Source organism: Nycticebus coucang, chromosome 15 (assembly GCF_027406575.1).
Source record: "Nycticebus coucang isolate mNycCou1 chromosome 15, mNycCou1.pri, whole genome shotgun sequence".
Classification (NCBI taxonomy): domain Eukaryota; kingdom Metazoa; phylum Chordata; class Mammalia; order Primates; family Lorisidae; genus Nycticebus; species Nycticebus coucang.
Genome location: NC_069794.1, coordinates 63303917 through 63319572, shown reverse-complemented (window position 1 = coordinate 63319572; position 15656 = coordinate 63303917).

Sequence of the window (15656 nt, the reverse complement as noted above, 5' to 3'; positions counted from 1 at the left end):
GTAAATCTGTAAATGTAATTCAGCACATAAACAAATTAAAAAACAAAGACCATATGATTCTCTCAATTGATGCAGAAAAAGCTTTTGATAATATCCAGCATCCCTTCATGATCAGAACACTCAAGAAAATTGGTCTAGAAGGGACTTTCCTTAAACTGATAGAGGCCATCTACAGCAAACCCACAGCCAATATCATATTGAATGGAGTTAAATTGGAATCATTTCCACTCAGATCAGGAACCAGACAAGGCTGCCCATTGTCTCCATTGCTTTTCAACATTGTAATGGAAGTTTTAGCCACCGCAATTAGGGAAGAAAAGGCGATCAAGGGTATCCATATAGGGTCAGAAGAGATCAAACTTTCGCTCTTCGCAGATGATATGATAGGGACTCTGCTACAAAACTCCTAGATGTGATCAAGTAATACAGCAGCGTCTCAGGTTACAAAATCAACATCCATAAATCGGTAGCCTTTATATACACCAACAACAGTCAAGTTGAAAAAGCAGTTAAGGACTCTATCCCATTCACAGTAGTGCCGAAGAAGATGAAATATTTGGGAATTTACCTAACAAAAGACGTGAAAGATCTCTATAAAGAGAACTATGAAACTCTAAGAAAAGAAATAGCTGAAAATGTTAACAAATGGAAAAACATACCATGCTCATGGCTAGGAATAATCAACATTATCAAAATGTCCATACTACCCAAAGCAATATATAATTTCAACGCACTCCCTATTAAAGCTCCACTGTCATATTTTAAAGATCTTGAAAAAACATTACTTCGTTTTATATGGAATCAGAAAAAACCTCGAATAGCCAAGACATTACTCAGAAATAAAAACAAAACAGGAGGAATCACATTACCAGACCTCAGACTTTACTACAAATTGATAGTGATCAAAAGAGCATGGTATTGGCACAAAAACAGAGAAGTAGATATCTGGAACAGAATAGAGAACCAAGAGATGAATCCAGCTACTTACCGCTATTTGATTTTTGACAAGCCAATTAAAAACATTCAGTGGGGAAAAGATTCCCTATTTAACAAATGGTGCTGGGTGAACTGGCTGGCAATCTGCAGAAGACTGAAATTGGACCCACATCTTTCACCATTAACTAAGATAGACTCTCATTGGATTAAAGATTTAAACTTAAAACATGAAACTATAAAAATACTAGAGGAGAATGCAGGGAAAACCCTTGAAGAAATTGGTCTGGGTGAGTATTTCATGAGGAGAACCCCCCGGACAATTGAAGCAGCTTCAAAAATACACTACTGGGACTTGATCAAACTAAAAAGCTTCTGCACAGCTAAGAACACAGTAAGCAAAGCAAGCAGACAGCCCTCAGAATGGGAGAAGATATTTGCAGGGTATATCTGTGACAAAGGTTTAATAACCAGAATCCACAGAGAACTCAAACGCATCAGCAAGAAAAAAACAAGGGATCCCATCGCAGGCTGGGCAAGGGATTTGAAGAGAAACTTCTCTGAAGAAGACAGGCACACAGCCTTCAGACATATGAAAAAATGCTCATCATCTTTAATCATCAGAGAAATGCAAATCAAAACTACTTTGAGATATCATCTAACTCCAATAAGTCTAGCCTATATCACAAAATCTCAAGACCAGAGATGTTGGTGTGGATGCGGAGAAAAGGGAACACTTCTGCACTGCTGGTGGGAATGCAAATTAATACATTCCTTTTGGAAAGAGATATGGAGAACACTCAGAGATCTAAAAATAGATCTGCCATTCAATCCTGTAATTCCTCTGCTGGGCATATACCCTGAAGACCAAAAATCACAACATAACAAAGATATTTGTACCAGAATATTTATTGCAGCCCAATTCATAATAGCTAAGTCATGGAAAAAGCCCAAGTGCCCATCGATCCACGAATGGATTAATAAATTGTGGTATATGTATACCATGGAATACTATGCAGCCTTAAAGAAAGATGGAGACTTTACCTCTTTCATGTTTACATGGATGGAGCTGGAACATATTCTTCTTAGTAAAGTATCTCAAGAATGGAAGAAAAAGTACCCAATGTACTCAGCCCTACTATGAAACTAATTTGGGGCTCTCACATGAAAGCTATAACACAGTTACAACTTAACAATAGGGGGAAGTGGGAAAGGGGGGGTGGGTAGAGGGAGGGGATCAGTGGGATCACACCTGTGGTGCATCTTACAGGGGTATTTGCGAAACTTGGTAAATGTAGAATGTAAAGGTTTTGGCACAGTAACTGAGATAACGCCAGAAAGGCTATGTTAACCATTGTGATGAAAATGTGTCAAATGGTCTATGAAGAGAGTGTATGATGCCCCATGATCATATCAATGTATACAGTTATGATTTAATAAAAAAAAAAAAAGAAAGAAAGGGGGGATGGGAGGGGAGGGGGGAGGTCAGATCCAGGGAGGGTGAATGGTGGGATCACACCTATGGTGCATAATGCAAGGGTACATGTCAGATCTATTAGTATAGAGTATAAATGTCTTAACACAATAAGTAAACGAGATGAGGTATATATTAACCAGTGTGACATAAGCGTTCCTAATTCTATATGAAATCAGCACATTGTACCCCCCAAATGCATTAATGTATACATGATCTATGTGATTATGATTTAATAAAAAAGAAAGAAAGAACATTATATAAGAAAAAAAGGAATATTGAAGAGAACTGGATAAAATCAAAGTACCAACAAAGCTCATCCTAGCATGCATCTCAGCATGGACCAGAAATTAATTACTCAGAAACCAAACTCATATTTTATGTTAATAACAATGCACAAGGAAAGTCATTTATTATCCTTAGCTATTAATCCATTATGTTTGATAAAAATATTTCATAAAAATCTAGTCTTTTTTTTTTTTTGAGACAGTCTCACTATTGTCGCCCTTGGTAGAGTGTCATGGCATCACAGCTCACAGCAACCTCAAACTCTTGGGCTTAAGTGATTCTCTTGCCTCAGCCTCCCAAGTAGCTGGGACTGTTGCAGGAAGAGGAGGCCCAACAGAGAGAAAGAGCACCTAAACACCATGTTTATAAGAAGAAGGGCTTTATTTACTGGCCAGGAGCTTACGGCATAGAAGAATTCCAAAGGCCATGCTCCTCAACTGGCTTGGTCTTTCCCTTTTTATCTCTAGTCAGAAAGTTCTACCCCACAGGTACCCTTCTCATTGCCCAGTTTGAATCAAGCATATGCTATTCCAGCCCCTACAGGAAAGTTAAGGTTACAAATTTCTAAGATCTGAGTCACCATGTAGAAGACCCTGCAGGTGTATCCTTGTGGTCTCCTTGAGAAGACCTGTTCTTCTAGACCTCACCCTTCTCAGGTATCCTCTCTCAGGACTACAGGCACCCACCAGAACATCTGGCTATTTTTTTCTTTAATTGCAGTTGTCATTGTTTAGTAGGCCAGGCTGGGTTTGAACCCACCTGCCTCGGTGTATGTGGCTGGCACCCTAACCATTGAACTACTGGTGTTGAGCCAAGCTTCTTTTCTTCTTCTTTCTTTTAAATTGATGATAGATGGGAAATCTTCCAGGATAATGGAAGGGGTCCCAAATGGGTTGCCCCCTTCTTTTCTTGTAATCTGCTTATTTGGGGGGGAGTAACCATAAGATATTATTTGGACCGAGTTACATTATCCATAAACATCACTAAGAAACACACCCTGATTATCCTGTCAACAATCTTGATCTTGACTAATTGGGAGAACAAGAAGTCAGATGAGACAAATGAATATGCCAACAAAGGAAAAAAAGCAAATAGGATTGCAAGGAAAATAAGAAATTTGGAGACAGTGGGAGTGAGATGCAGGAGAACTGTGGGGAAAATAGAGATAGATGGCTGATTAATTTCAGTTATAAAACTAGAAATTGGGCCTGTGAATGCCACATTAGGAATATGGCCTGGGAACACAAGTTTAGTGTTAGAAAGACAAGAGTTTAAGTCTTGACCCTGTCATTTATTATCTCTACCATCTTGAAGAAGTTGAGTTTCTTTCTTGTGTCTTTGCTTCATTTGAATAATGAAGATGATAGCTTCATTGAAGGTCAAATCAGTTAATGTAGGTGAATTTCTGTGCCAATGCTTGGATAGAAGCAATCTGAAAATGGTAGCTCTTTTTATTGGTTGGAGCAGATAAAATCACCCAACTCAATAAAGTTCTTTCCTAATGTGGTTTCCTACTCTGAGGTGTTCCCTATATCTTTGTCATTTAGTTGCATCTGCTTTAGGAGAAAGAGCTAAGGCTTGGGACATTTTCCCTTGTGCCCCTCCCTTACCCTCCTTTCATTGTATTGTCCTTTGAACCTCTGGGATGACAGTTTTTTCTGTTGTGATTTCTCTTCCTTAAAAGTGTCTCCTGTTTCTGGGAGTTCATGAGTTTATGTTTCTCCCTCTGGAACACCAATTAAATGACTTTTTAAAATATATAACATAACACCAACAGGAATGAAAAGTTAACAGTATAGGGATCACAGTGAAAACTGCCCTTTTCTTTTCTTTCTTCCTTTCTTTTTTTTTTTTTTTTTTGAGACAGAGTCTCACTCTCTCACCCTCCATAGAGTGCCCTGAAGTCACAGCTGACAGCAACCTCCAACTCCTGAGCTAAGGTGATTCTCTTGCCTCAGCCTCCTGAGTAGCTGGGACTACAGGAGCCCACCACAACACCCCGCTATTTTTAGAGACGGGGTCTTATTCTTGCTCAGGCTGATCTCAAACCTGTGAGCTCAGGCAATCCACCCACCTCAGCCTCCCAAGTGCTGGGATTACAGGCATGAGCCACTGCACCCTGCCCCAAAACCTGCCCTTTTCTCTTGGTTGGTTCCCTGAAAGATCAATTCACAATTAAAGTAGATTAATATAGACAAGTAAGAGAAAGATTTATTTCCAAACACCATGTGTATGAGAAGGAACCATAAGAATGATTTCCCAAAGTCTCAGTAATGGCCAGAGACTTTTATAGATGCCTTTTAGAAGGGAGGGGGAAGAATGTAGAAAGTGTAGCAAGTTGTTGCTGGGGGGGTGTATGTAGATGGGTGGAAACAGATTGATTAGTAGGTTAACCTGAGAGACAGGTAGTGCTTCAAATAACCTTGGAGCCAGGTCTATTACCATGTGATAAGGAAGACAGCAGTCCCTTTTGATTCTCAATCATATTACTCAGGTTTCATGTAGATGAGAGGAAAGACCTCCTTTAATGCTTCCTAATCATAAATGGCCTTTAATTCAAAATATTCTTTATACCAAGGAGTCATATTTGGGGGCAAAATTTCCTCAGCTCCTTTAATAGCAACGTATTTTAGAAACTGGTAATGAGAGAGGATACCCGAGAAGGGTGAGGTCTAGAAGAATAGGTCTTCTCAAGGAGACCACAAACATACACCTGCAGGGTCCTCTCCATGGTGACTTGACTCTTGGGAATTTGTAGACTTAACTTCCTGGAACTTGGAAATTTCCACTTCTGTGAAATCCTGTAGTTCTGTTGGGGCTGGAACAGCGTTTCCCACTTGATTCAAACTGGCCAATGAAAAAGGTACCTATGGGTTGGAACTTTCTGACTGGAGATAAAAAGGGAAAGACCAAGCCAGTTGGGGAGTGTGGCCATTTGGAATTCTATGCCATCAGCTCCCGGCCAGTGAATAAAGCCCTTCTTCTTATAAACATGGTGTTTAGGTGCTCTTTCTCTCTGTTGGACCTTGTCTTCCTGCAACAGTAAGAAGAAAGATGAGTGTTGACAAATCTGGTTGACCTAAGAAAGAACAGAATCTTAGGCCATTAGTTGAGGGTGGGGGGGGGGAGGGGGAGTTGTGAGCAGCAAACCCAAAGACTCAGGGATTCATGACACAAGTATCTACAGAAATGGGTTTGAAGGTGAGGCTAGAAGCATGAATATTGATTGAAAGTCTAATTAAGAGGCAGTTAAATCTGTAGATATCTTCTCCTGCTCTGTGTAGGCCAGGGACTTCTCCTCATCTATTCCATCAAGGGAAGAGGGTAAAAGAGGGGTGACCTTTGGCTTGTGGAACACTGGACACAGCAGACCATAGTGATACTATAGAAATGGGCACTGACTCCCGGGTCTCTCCTTAACTAAACTTCTGGGAAATTGACAGCCAGACCTATAAGTTCCAGGTACAAGGTCAGATAGGTCTTTCTCTGGGGAATTTTCTGAGTTTAAGAGGAAAGACCTCAAAATACTAATATCAGAGGTTTCCTAAGGAAATGGCCCAACCAGGTCATCTTACTCTGAATCCCACATTCAATAAGCCCCAACCATTTCTTTTAAATATGAGCAGATGACCAAGGATCACTAGGCATTTGAGATATGCTTCTAAAAATAAAGCTGACCACCAAAGCAAATCATAAAAAACAACTTGGAGAAACAGAAACCATGAAGAATAGTTAAAAATAAATTGTTATTCTCAGAGGAAACATTTATGAAATAAGAACAGAGCACTGTATGTTTTTTAAAATTAAGGGAGTAAAACAGAGCTTTTGGAAATTAAAAAATATATAGCTGAAATGGAAAACTCACTAGAGGGATTGGATGATAAGGTTGAGAAAATACCTCAGAAAATAGGATAAAAAGACAGAAATGAGGGAAAAGAGAAAAGATAAGACTAGAAAAGTAGAAAAGATAAAAATCTTCACTGACTCAAGAAAATTTTGCAGAACTGAAATATCCAGAACAATGGCTGAAATGACAGCACAGGAAGGGAAGCATCATGAGCTTCCAGAGAGGAAAAGCAAACTACGGGCGAAAGATTGGAAATTGAATTGCTTGGTGTTTATCAACAACAATTCTGGATCTACACAGTCATGGATCAATGCCATCAAAATTCTGAGGTAAAGTTATTTCTAGATTAGTATTCTATCTTCAGTCAAGTATCAATCAAGTGAGAGGGTAGTGCAAAAACATCTTCTGGCTTTCAAAATGTTTAATTCCCAGGAAATCTTTCTTGAAAAGAATCTATTTGGAGAGTTAATGAAGAAAGAAGATGAATTTTAGAAAACAGATGTAACATGAGGAACCCTCAGGGTGAAGGTTGGAGCAATCAAAGGAACCCTCAGGGTGAAGGTTGGAGCAATCACCATTTCCAGGAGAGAGCAGGTCAAGATGAAAATGACAGCAGAGTTGATGCATCTGATTGTTTTGATTTAGACAAGAAAGTGTTTTTCAACCTTTTTTATCTCACAGCACACTTGAACTTAACTTTCGTAGCTCACTTAAATTATGTTGATCAAAAAAAAAAGAGTATGCTTACTGAAAGGTGGAAACAAGAGACAGGACTGCAGCAGAGATGTTTATTGAAAGGGAAAGTGGCCTGCTTGGGCAGTGCAAAGGTGACTGTGCCCAGGGGCAGTTAGAGACCCCTTTTATATGGGGCTGTAGTGGGGTGGGCAAATTCCACAGCTTTCCTGGAAAATTGGGGTCTTTTGGCAGGAACTTCTCAAGGGGTAGGCTAGCCAGATACTTTGTGTCTTTGTCTTAGGAGGCGAAGAGGTGGATGGAGAGGGGAAAAGGTTTGTGTGTGGCTGACTTAGGCCCCCAACACTTACTGTGCTTTGAACTTCATTTTAAAATAATTTAATTAATGATATTTATAATTTTTTTTAAGAGATAGAGTCTCACTTTATTGCCCTCACTAGAGTGCTGTGGCATCACAGCTCACAGCAACCTCCAACTCCTGGGCTTAGGTGATTCTCTTGCCTCAGCCTCCTGAGTAGCTGGGAGTACAGGTGCCCGCCACAACGCCCGGCTATTTTGTTGTTGCAGTTTGGCAGGGGCCGGGTTTGAACCCGCCACCCTCAGTATATGGGGCTGGCGCCCTACCCACTGAGCCACAGGCACTGCCCGATATTTAAAATTTTTCTCAGCACACCTAAGATCCTCTCATGCCACACCAGTGTGTCGTGGCACACGGGTTGAAAATCACTGATTTAGAAAATTGTCTGTAAACAATTGTTGACTAAGTTGGTTGAGAGATTGAGGTTTACTCAATGGCAAGTACATATAAAACTAAGAAAACAATAACTATTAACTCCAAGGAAAACAAAATTGTGCAGAAAATTAATCAGAGAATATTATAATAACGTAATCACTGATTATTGATCTAATAAAGATTGATAACTTTATTGAGAGGATGCTTGTGTGTGCATGTTGGTGGTGGTGGAAATAAAGCTAAATTCTCATCTCCCATGGTGGAAAGTCAAAGTTTAGTGATTTTTGTTTTTAAAAAAAATTAAGAAGTAATCTCAATCATCTGGTTTAATAAAAATCCCGAAAAATATTAAGTTAATAAAAAGTATCTGAATAAGCTACTTAGGACTATGGAGGTAAATGCCAAGAGAATCAGTTAAAAAGATAGGAAAGTAGTTGCCTCTGGCAAGGAGAAAATGAGAGAGGGTAGGTGGGACAACTACTATTTTTTAATAATAAACTTTGTGAAACTATCTTATACTCTTTAAATGTAAACAGGCATAATATAAAAAATAAAATGAGTGTGACTCATATAACCAACCATTTTATCTTTGATTTATTAATCTACAGATGTTAGAAGTATATCTATCACTCACCGCAAAACACACATTGTGGTGCACAGTGTACCTGTGTCTTCTCTAACCACATTACCTTCTGCAATGACACTTGCTTTTGGAACTGTTGGAAAATTTAATTTTAAGTGATGTTTCAGGAGCTTCTCTTGAATTTCTGTGTTGATGACAGCAGATAGCTGATTTTCTCTATTCAACATTTTAGGAAATAGCTCCTATCTGGTCTGGCCTTACAGCTTTCCTTAATGAACAAGTTCAATTTTTGTCATTTTTGTGGGTTTACAGGAGGCATTTTCATTCCTTTTTTTTTTTTGCATCTATATTTGTGTTATTGTTTGGTAGTGAAATTACTCTTAAGTGGGCGGCACCTGTGGCTCAGCGGGTAGGGCGCTGGCCCCATATGCCAAGGGTGGCGGGTTCAAACCCAGCCCCGGCCAAACTGCAACAAAAAAATAGCCAGGCGTTGTGGCAGGCGCCTGTAGTCCCAGCTACTTGGGAGGCTGAGTCAAGAGAATCGCCTAAGCCCAAGGATTTGGAGGTTGCTATGAGCTGTGTGATGCCACGGCACTCTACCGAGGGCCATAAGGTGAGACTCTGTCTCTATAAAAAAAAAAAAAAAGAAATTACTCTTAAGTAAGTAAACTTAAAGGATGAACTTGAAGACTACTGAAGGTTGAAAACATATGCATGTATTAATAACCAAAGGTAAACTTCTAGGAAGTAAACCTAAGTTTTTAGGAAGTTGTCCCGGAATAATCAGAAATGAAGTTAAAGATTTTCAGACAACATGTCCATCAGAGTTTTATTTATGATTCAATAAATAGAGGGTCATTTTACATTCAAATGACACAACTGTATGTAGCTATTAGGCCACATATTAAGAAAAATATCTTTTTTTTTTTTTTTGAGACAGAGTCTCACTTTGTTGCCCTTGGTAGAGTGCTGTGGGTGTCATAGCTCACAGCAACCTCAAACTCTTGGGCTCAAGCAATTCTCTTGCCTCAGCCTCCCAAGTAGCTGGGACTACATGTGCCTGCCATGATGTCCTGGCTATTTTTAGAGGTGAGATCTTGCTTTGGCTCAGGCTGGTCTTGAACCCATGAGCTCAGGCAATCCGCCCACCTTCGCCTCCCAGAGGGCTAGGATTATAGGCGTGAGCCACCATGCCTAATCCAGAAAATATCTATAGATAGATACAGATCTATCTATAGACCAAATATAATACGTTGTTAAGTAAAATAAATAGGTCAGTGGACCAAAAGACATTATTAAGAGTATGTATTTTTTATAAAAAATTATCTACATAAATATAAGAGAAAGGAAAAATACAAACTGAAATGACTGAAGTAGTCTTGCTAGTGAGATCTTAAGTAACTCTTACTTTGTTGTGTTTTCATTTCCAAGCTTTGTCCATGAAGCATGAATACATTTTGTGATTAGGATAAAAGTACTAGTTTAAAAGCAAAATCAAACAAAAAATATACCCTGACTTCTTTTTTTTGCTACCAAGAAGACTTGGCTTTGCTGAAATTGAGATTTTTGGAGAGGGAAGAAAAAGAGTAGAAATCCTTTTGATCAATGCTATCTCTTCCACGGTTCTGGGTTTGTAAAACTTAACATATTTGGGGCCAGTTGTGTTATTTGTTCTGGCCATGTGAGCGGACTCCTTTCTTATTATCCTCTGGAGTCTTCAGATTACTGCTGTTTTAAAGTAGTTTATAGCAGCATGGTTACTCAAGCCATTCTGAGGTATCAGATTTAATAGACTTGCAAGTTGACTAAAATCAAAGGCTCCATAATTGGTGAGCAAGGTAACCTGCCAGCTCGTAGGCAATGAGAAGATTAGACTCCCTATATGTTTTCTCCCCACCTGCTTAGACAACAGGCTTTTGTTACTGTGTAAATCTTTCATGCTACACGTGCAGCAGCAGTGACAAAGAATACTGAAATTTAGTAAAATGCTTGCACCAGACCACAGAGGGGAGGGTGCAGAAATGGTATCCGTAAGAGCAGCTGGCATGATGCCAGGGAAAGACAGTTTGAAATGACAACCAGCGTTTGCATAATTGATGACAAGATGTCCATGCTCTAGACAGGCTGGAGAACAGGCCAGGGTGGCCGGGGTGCAGGAGTTCCCTGCCTTGTTTTCCTTGGTCCTGAATTTGAGACAGATAACGTTATGAGAGAGAGCCTGGGAGTTGGATTTTTGGGACATATTTGCCCTTGAAATGCAAGGCTAGGTTCGTCCATGCCTTGCTAAGCTTCCATGGAGACAGATACGGTGCGGCTTTAAATCTGTTGACAACAGATTCCATTTTATGGCACAGTGGTGTATCTGAAAGTTTAAAACAATGCCCAGACGGATTTTAATAGGCAATCTCATGAGAAAGGTTGTGTTTGCGGGGCCCTGGGAGAGGTACTCAATAACAAACCGACTCTCCAGGGCATAGGACATGAGGAAGAATGTGTAAATGTTGTACCACTGTTGAATCAACCGGACCACAAAACAAGCACAAATAAGTGTTTACATTGTGTAGCTGGCACAGAATAAGTGCTTTCAGAGGGTGGTTGGCGAACAAGAAATCTTAAGTCTGGTGAAACTCCCATCATGAGATGAAAAGTAAATGCTGAGTTCTTAGGCAATTTGGGAATATCTGTAAAGAAGTATTTCTGATTGTATCCACCTGACTTTTTAAGCCTTGTCTATTAATGTCTTTTTAGCACTATGCAGGACTTTGTTTCTTATTTATTCACTCTATAGAACATGCTCTGCATTTACTAGGGATGTTTCCTCTTCTGATACTTTGAGCCCAGGTTCCTGATCTTGTGCAGCTTATGGATGGACATCACCATCCCGAAATTCAATGTCATGTTGTATATGCATGTATGTGTCTTTCAAAGGGGTCCCTGACTCAAAAAATGTTGAAGAACCACTAGTCTTGGTTCTTCAAGGGATACTCTCTGGGTTTCTTTATGATTGGTGAAAAGAAAAGTCATCTTTAATTTGTTTTGTATTAAGATTTAACATTCATTAGGAGAACTTACCAGGTCCCACGCTTGGTTTTTTAATATTTATGTTTTCTCATTTGATCTTCACCCAAGATAGATAGAATTAATTTTATCACCCCCATTTTACCTTGGAGGTACTATTCACAGCAGTGAAGTGACTTACCTGGGACCCCCCCACAGTGTCAGAGCTGTGTCATGGTTGAGTGTCCTTCTCCCCTGGTCTTCCCCAGAACTCAGTAGAAAGGGCAGACACAGCCCAGGGCTCTCTACCTGGTAAAAACCCATTGACTGGCCGGCTAGCAGCATGTGAAGGCGGACATCAAATGTGGGTGATGGAAATTCATAGAAAGAGTCAATCTCTGTAGGCCTATGAAAACCTCAAATGCAAAAGGGCCAACCCTCCTCTCTTTCACATTCAAAGAATCCCTAATAGAACTGGAATTTTAAATGACAGCACATCATATTATTCAGCCTAAAAAGGAAAGGAAATTTTGATGCATCCTACCACAGAAATGAATCTTGAGGACATTGCACTAAGTGAAATAAGCCAATCACCAAAAGACAAATGCTCTATGCTTCCACTTATCTAGGGTACCTGGAGTAGCCAAACTCATAGAGACAGCAAGGATGATGGTGGTTGCCAGGGGCTGGGGGTACAGCGTTTCAGTTTTACAAGATAAAGCGTTCTGGAGATTGGTTACACTACCAGACCATACACTTAAAAATAATTAAGATGAGGGCCAGAGACAGTGGCTCAGGCCTATATTCCCAGCACTTTGGGAAGCCTAAGTTGGAGACGCCTTGAGGCCAGGAGTTCAAGACCAACCTGGGCAACATGTTGAGACTTTGTCTCTATAAGAAAAAATTTTTGAAAAAGAAAAAACACTGGGTGGCGCCTGTGGCTCAAAGGAGTAGGGCACTGGTCCCATATGCTGGAGGTGGCGGGTTCAAACCCAGCCCTGGCCAAAACTGCAAAAAAAAAAAAAAAAGAAAAGAAAAGAAAAAACACTGGGAGTTAAAAAAAGTTTAGATCAGCAGTTCTCAACCTATGGGTTGCAACCCCTTTGTAACAATGAAAATATATCCTGCATATCAGATATTTACATTACATATTTAATTCATGATAGTAGCAAAATTACCATATGGTTGGGGGTCACCAAAACATGAGGAACTGTATTAAAGGGTCACGGCATTAGGAGGCATTAGGAAGGTTGAGAGCCACTGGTTTAGATGCTAAGTTTTATGTTACGTGTATTTTACCAGAAATAAATACAGTATATATTTTATAAATTAAAAATCAAAACAAATTAAAAATATTTTAAAAGACATCTGTCGAGTTCACTGGTAGTAAAGTTCTGTAGATTCATGGTTCTGCCCTGTTGACTCTTCCCTGCTCTCCAAGTTGGAAAGTAGAAACACGAACTGCCTGAGCAGGAGTGTGGGGGTATGGGACCCCCAGCCGCAGCCTGGGGCCACCTGGTCTGCACGCAGGCCCCTCGGTAGATGTTGATAGGCTTGAGGCTCTGCCTTGGCAGGTGGCTTCCAAGTTGTCCTTGGCTTCCAGTTTGTAGTCCATCTGAGCAGACTGAGGGACTGTTCCTAATGAATTCCTTTATTAAATTCAGTTTAAAGCCCTGGCTTTTCTTCTCTTTAGTAACTTACAAAGCAAAGTCAATGGCTTTCCTCAGGCTGCCCAGTACAATGTGCAGGCTCCAGAGAGCGTCCAGCAGGAGAAAGGCTGCCAGGTTGTCTCCCTTCCAACACCCAAGGCGCCAGCTCCCTGTCCTAGGAAGACTCTCCAGAAGCCATCCTACCCACCGGCAGGCCAGTGCCCTCTGGGGAGCCTCCACCCAGAGAGGAGCAAGGTCATCAAAATTAATTGCTGATTCTCTGAATTTGAAGCCCAAGGTTACAAGAGCCCCATGTACAGGGCCACTCTGAATGAATCCACAGCTGCACTTGGGCAGCCTGGGAGCTTGGACGCGTCACAGCGGTGAACTGGTGCTACTCCAACCCAAACAGATTTGTAACAGTGGCCCAGCCATCCAGGACTGCCAGAGCAGCATTTGTGTCCGACAAATGAGGCCTCAGACTGGACAAAGGGGGCTCTTAGTGCTCATTCTGCTTTGGCTGCTTCATGCCCAGTAAGAGCCAAGGGACTTCTTTTGTCAGGATGGGGAAAACAAAAGGGATTCATTTCATCATGCACCATCACCATGTTCTTTGTGGTCAGCCAATGCAGGGAGGCCTTGCGGCCAGTGGTCCTTACAGCCGCCGCTTACTGAGGCCTACGAAGGGCCAGGGACTGTTCTAGGTGCTGGCACATGCTGTCTGACTTAATCCTCCCAACAAAGCTATGATGTAGGGATTATCCCTCTGTGGTCATGTGGAAATTGAGATGTGGAGAAGTGAAGGTCACACAGCTGATGAACATTGGCAGAGCCTGAATTGACACCCAGGCTTGATTCATTCTCAGCTGACTGCTGTCACCAGAATGCACCTGCTATGAAGGTCTGAGAAGCCAAAGATGACCGGTCAGTCCTGTCCTCTGACCCTCCATCTCCAGGCCTAGAGTGTGCCTGATGTTCAGCAAATATCAAGTGCCCCTGATGTTCAGCAAATATCAAGTGAAATAGAAATAAGAAGATACAAGTGGGCTGAGATTCACAGATATTTTCTTCTAAAAGCCACAGAAATTACCCCTGCTTTTAATACAACAATATTTATGTATTTTTTACATCAAGATAAAAAGACAGAGAACACATTTTCTATTAATAATTGAGGCTTTGGTTTCCTATCTCTCCCCTATAAGGGTTAGAAGTTCCAGCTGAACACGCTCCTACCTGGGTGTACTGCTGAGTGCTTCTACTCCCTGACAATGAACTTCATATGACTAATGTCCAATCACTGTTCACTGTCCAGATGTCCTGACTGGCGTTTGTGGCTTTCCCTAAAGAAGAGCACAGGACAGTTCTCCTTCAGCATCTCACCATGGGCCCAGAAAATGCGACAGCGTTTCATCCCAGAGGGTCAGGACATGAACATGCCAATTGAGAAATGCTCTGGCGCAGAGCCTATGAGTCCAGAATCCTCCCTCACAAGCCCATTTTATTTGGGCCAGATGGAGCAATTTATCAGTTCACTGCTAATTTACCAGTCCACTAACTTCCACACATGGGTGTCTTCTATCTCACCAACCACCCGTGTCACATTTTCCACTGACATTTTAGGCAGAATCCAAACCCCGGTTTAGGAAATCAGGTTTTTGGATGTCCCAAGTTTCAAATTCTAGTTTTATTTTATTTATTTATTTATTTATTTATTTATTTATTTATTTATTTTTCCAGGAGGAGATGGGTAACTGTGGCAAAGCTATTGTCTTCTCAGTTCTCAGTTCTTGGGGACAGTGTGGGAGCCAGATTGTAAACCAAAGGCTGAGGAGTCAAAAATTTGAGAAAGGAATGGGGGGAAAGAAGGAGCAAGGAAGACAGAGAAGGAAGAACAGAACCACCTCAAAGCTGAAGCAAAATCTATTCTTTGTCAATCCATTTTTTCCCAACAAATATTTATTGAATACCTACTATTTACCAAAAGGTTGTGTAGTAGAGGTCCAGTAGAGTGTCTCATGATCTCAGCAGAAGAGAGATAATACATTTAAAAAGAGTTGATAGACTGGGCATGGTGGGTCATGCCTGTAACCCCTATACTTTGGGAGACTGAGGCAGGAGGATTGCTTGAAACCAGGAGTTCAAGACCAATCTGGGCAATGTAGTGAGATCCTGTCTCAACAATAAGTTTAAAAAAATTAGCCAGTACATGCCTATAGTCCCAGCTCCTTCAGAGGCTGAGTGAGGCAGGAGGATCACTTGAACCCAGGATTTTGAGGCTGCATTGAGCTACAATTGTGCCACTGCCCTCCAGTCTGGGCAAGAGTGCAAAATCCTGTATTAAATTAAATTAAATTAAAAAGTACAAAATAGAGTTAATGAAGGGTCTATCTGCAGAGGTGCAGGCAGAGCTATGTAGAAGACAGAGAAGACCCTGGATAGTAGTAACAGGGCACTGTGAC